The sequence below is a fragment of the Galeopterus variegatus genome, unplaced genomic scaffold, assembly GCF_000696425.1.
Source record: "Galeopterus variegatus unplaced genomic scaffold, G_variegatus-3.0.2 Scaffold6321, whole genome shotgun sequence".
Taxonomy (NCBI): Eukaryota; Metazoa; Chordata; class Mammalia; order Dermoptera; family Cynocephalidae; genus Galeopterus; species Galeopterus variegatus.
Genome location: NW_007732432.1, coordinates 64,259 through 69,487, shown reverse-complemented (window position 1 = coordinate 69,487; position 5,229 = coordinate 64,259).

The following is a 5,229-nucleotide window of genomic DNA, read 5'->3' as shown; positions in this document are numbered from 1 at the left end:
TTCTAGGGGTGCCCTTAAAAAATTGAGACACCAAATATGCCTCAAACCAAAAATGTTTTGGAATCTCTGCCCCAAATCAGTTAACTCAGAATATTTGGAGATGGAGTCTATATGTTTATGTTTTTAAAAAGCTCCTCAACTGATTCTAAGGGACCAACTAAGGCTGAGTACCACTGCTAAAGAAAGTGTTGCACATGTGGCTTAGTATAATACTATTCAGACTGTATCAGGAGACGAGCATGGGTTTGTAAATTATTTCCTATGGGTCCGCATCAAGATAAGAACAGTTCATGTTAATCATATTTTCAGTGAATAATGGTACACTTTTAATAATCTTTTTCTTTTTTTCTGATTAAACTTATGGAAATATAATTTTATGTTGAATTTAATAATAAAAATTAGGTCTTGTAGTTTGTGTATTTTTTCTCATATTTTCTAGTAATTTACTATTTTATGGCTTTACTGAGGTATAATTGACATACAATAAACTGCACATAAATTTTGACACATGCACTCATCTGTGAAATCATCACCACAACCAAGATAATGAACATATTCATCACTCCCTAAAAGATTTTTCTGGTCCTGCAGTAATCCCTTCCTTTTGCCCCTTACTCCTGTACCCTCCCCAGGCAACCACTGACCTGCTTTCTGTCACTGTAGATTAGTTTACATTCTCTAAAATTTCATATAAATGGAATTTTACAAAATCTATTCTTATATTGTCTGGCTTCTTTAGTGTAATTATTTTGCAATTCAGCCATGTTGCTGCATGTATCAGTAGCTCATTCCTTTTTAGTGTATTTTATTGCTTTTTATTCCATTGTGTGGATATGCCACAATTTATTCATTCACCTATCAATGGACATTTGAGTTGTTTCCAGTTTTTATCTCATAAATAAAGCTGTGAACATTTGTGCACAGATCTTTATGTCGTCACATGCTTTTCCTTACCGTGGGGAAATAAATACCTAGGAGTGAAATGGCTGGGTCACATGGTAGGTGTATGTTTATAGTAATTTATTTTCATTGTATCTTACAAAATCATTAGTCTGCCAAGGATTGGAAATAAAACTTGTCCTTCACCAAATGTATTTTGAAAACTATTAACGTAGGAGACATGCACAAAATGTTCATAGCTACATTGTTTGTAATAGCAAAAAACTGGAAACTATCCAGTCATCCATTGTCAGGAGAGTGGATTATTAAAATAAGGTATATATTCAGTAGACTACTTTATAACAATGAAAATAGATTAACTATGGCTGCACTAGTCAAAATGGATAAATTGTCAGAATTTAAAGTTGAGTTACAAAAGCAAATTGCAAAAATATGCATATGGAAGGATTTCATTCTGTGAATTTTAAAAAGAAATGATATTAAACAATATATTGTTTAAAGTTATATAGGAAAGCATATAAAGAAAATGGTAAATACAAAATTCTGGATAGTGCTTACTTGGGGAGGGTTTGGGGTACAATGAGGGGGAGATAGGACCGAGGAAGGCAGAAGCTTTTGAGGCTAATTGGTCATGGTCTATATCTTAAACTACAGAAATTCATTTTTATGTTGTAGTTTGTGTTTACATTTTATTACAGATTTTATTTTGTGTGTGCTCAATATAAAATAACAAAATTTAGAAAAATCTCTGAACAGTTGGAAAGGAAGTTTATTAAGCAAGACAGAAGTACCAAACATAAATCATCAAAGACAGACAAAAAATTCAGGCTGTAAGTAAATATATATTTGAATGATGGGCTGTTAGGTATTACACTGGGCAAAAATCAAGGGCCTTAAGACGGGTTATTATAGAATATTTAGTTAAGAAATATAGAAAGTGTATGTTATTCATTAGAATGATGCCCTGTAGTACATAATGTGATGATTAACTAAGTAAAGAATATGTGATATTGTTTAAAAAAAACCCCAAAATACCCCATAGTCTCATCAAGTTAAAATGCATATCTCTTATTTTTATGATAATTGAAAAATGGTTTACAGAATACAGAATAAGAATCAAAAATTGGTAGTCAGATATCCTGTGTTTCCCTGAAGGAAGGAATTATGCAGGAGTTAGGTTAAAAGCTAAAGAGCATGGAGGAAATCAACTTTGAGAGTCTATGGCTTCAGAAATTTGCCTTTTTTACATTTTTAATGGCTTCATGGGAAAAAAGATACATGAGAGCTCCCTTTCCAGTAAAAGGTTTGATGTTTCAGAAATGTGTGGAGAGCTACTCTCCATAGGGAGGCGAATAACCTCCTGAGTCTTGCGGAAGTCCTAGGAAAACCTTTACACTAGAGAAAGCAACATCCTGCCAGTATCAGATCTGAGATTTACAAAGGGCAGAAGAGAAGATGGGGACTGATATTTAATAAGCCTTTACTGTATACAAGGCATTTTGTCATGGATTTTATACCTCTTATCTGATATCCTTACCTTTTAGGGCTAAGCTATTCTTACCGTTAAGGTGGATGTTATTATTCTCATTTTACACACGAGGTAACTGAGACATAGAAATTAAAAAGCTGTATACAAGGCATTTTGTCATGGATTTTATACCTCTTATCTGATATCCTTACCTTTTAGGGCTAAGCTATTCTTACCATTAAGGTGGATGTTATTATTCTCATTTTACACACGAGGTAACTGAGACATAGAAATTAAAAACCTTTCCAAAGACTTCAGAGGAGGCAAATTTAAACCCAAATGCATTTGTATTAAATTCAAATGCACTTGATTCCAAAGCACATCTTCTTTCTGCTAATAATGGCCAACAGTTATAGAGCACTTACTATATTTGTACCAAGGTCTGTTCCAAGAGATACACAGATTTTCTCTTTTAAGCCTCACAACAGTGTGAGATAGAAGGCATTATACCCATTTTATAGATGAGAAAACTGAGGCACAGAATGTTAACTGACTTGCCCAGTGTCACACAGCAAGTGGCAGAATTGATCCAGCTCGGAAGCCCATGTTCTTAACCTCCTATGGCCTCATATCTATCCCTTCAAGGATCAGGCTTTACTGTAACTTTCAGGGAAACCTTATGTCTCCTAATGACTTTGAGCCATGAGTCAAGGAAATGGATTTCTTAGCCTAGCAGGATACCTCTGGGTTGCATAACCTCCAGTGAGCCCTTCTTTCTAATTGGATCTGTAAGATTCTGCTGCTAGAAAGTAGTGGTTTGGGAAATGTTTCTCAGCCGGTTCTGCAAGTTTAGCTAGATTCTTCCTATTTTCTGTGCTTTATTGGATCTTTTGGGCTCATTGTTTTCCATGGAATGAGAATGAATCCTTAGAAGAGCTTTCATTCCTCTTAAACTCTCAAACTCCATTCTTTAACATGAACTTTTATTAAGACTCAAGTTTAAAACAAACAGTAAACTTCATTTTAACTATTTGATGGGATTATAACTCATATCCTTTCTACTCCAAAAATATTTGAAGTAGATTAAAAGAAACCAATGAAATGGGATAAATACAATAAAAACAAAATAGTATAGAGAAAACAAGAGATAATTATACCAAAAACTTAAAGTATTTTAGTTATTGCTATTGAGCATTTAATGCTGAACTTCTTGGCAGCTGAAGCAACAGAAATATAATTGGTCAAATAATTTTTGTTGTATATTCAAAGAAGGTAAACTAGTTCAGGGTGGGTTACAATGACATGCCACTTGCCAACCCTTTTCCTCCTACAAGTTAAATCACGTCTAAACATTCACTGTAGCACTCAGCTCTGTAGATTAGTGCTTTAGTAGAAACTTTAAAGAACTGCCACTGATAGTCTTTAAAGAGGTGCCATGGTAATACTGTAGTTCTTATTTAGAAACACTTACATTTAGGCTTGCTCCTCTGGGGAAAGGCCAGGTTCTAGGTCACCCCCTGGCTTTGTTCATGTCTCTCTGCTCAAAGGTCACCTTCCCTGACTACGCTCCCTATGAGGCTCCCTCTCTCCTCATCTGTGTTACCCTCTATCCCTGCACTGTCCAACTCAGTAGCCACTAGCCATATGTGACAATTCAAATTAATTAAATTACATAAAAGTAAAAATCAAGTACTTTCATCATACTATCCCATTTCAAGAGCTCAGGGGCTAATAGTCACCATATTGGACCACGCAGATATATCACTGCAGAAAGTTCCACTGGGCAGTGCCACTAGTCTGTTCTCTTTCCTTGCCTTTCATTTTCTTAGAACTTTTCCAGTGTTATGCCACACATTTACTGATTTTTTTTTTTTAATGTTCCGCTAGAATGTGTGCTCTGGATGACGGATTTTTTTTTTTTCTAGAACATTGCTGAATCCTGAGTGCCTAAAGCAGTGCCTGACATAGTACAGTGCTTTTGTAGTTTCAAATAAAAAGTATTTTGCCTAATGTCCTTGGGTGATGTAGTATACTTTCTGCCACAATTTTCAAGATGAAAAGATGAAAAATTATGTAACCAGTGATAACATTTTGCAGATAATATATTTTTAAATGTACTAGCCAAACTTTTTAAAAATCTTTTTCACATTTTGCAGAATAATGGGTATGAAAATTCTGTCTAACAGTTAATATAGTGTCCTGAACATGAAGACATAAAATATCAATTTTCTTTGAATTAAGAAGTCATATACCTAGAAGGAGAAAACAAAATACTTATATAGCTGATTGGACTTACACTGATATGTAGTTAAAAACAACTCTGCTCCACTGAAATGGAATATATTAAAGTAATATTGGACCAACCTAAATGTCCATCAGCAGATGACTGGATAAGGAAAATGTAATATATGTACACAGTGGAATACTACTCTGCCATAAAAACGAATGGAATTCTCCCATTCACAGCAACATAGACGAACTTACAGAAAATTATTTTAAGTGAAATAAGCCAGGTACAGAAAGAGAAATACTGCATGTCCTCACTCATAAGTGGGGGGGGGGAGAGAGAAAGGGAGAAAGGTACAACAATCACAATAATTCCTTGAACTTTCAAAAGGAGAGAATGGAACTGAGACCACCAGAGATGGAAAAGGGGTAGGGGGAAGAAGTTTAGAGAGAAATTGGTAAAGGGCCACAAAAAATGTTTACATTGTGTAATGATAATTTTTTTTTAAAAAAAGTAATATTGGACAATTGTAGCTGCAGAGGTAATAAGAAATCAATACATTCTAAAATTGTATAGGGCCGGCCCGGTGGCGCACTGGATAAGTGCACCGCTTGGGAAGTGCGGTGGCGCTCCC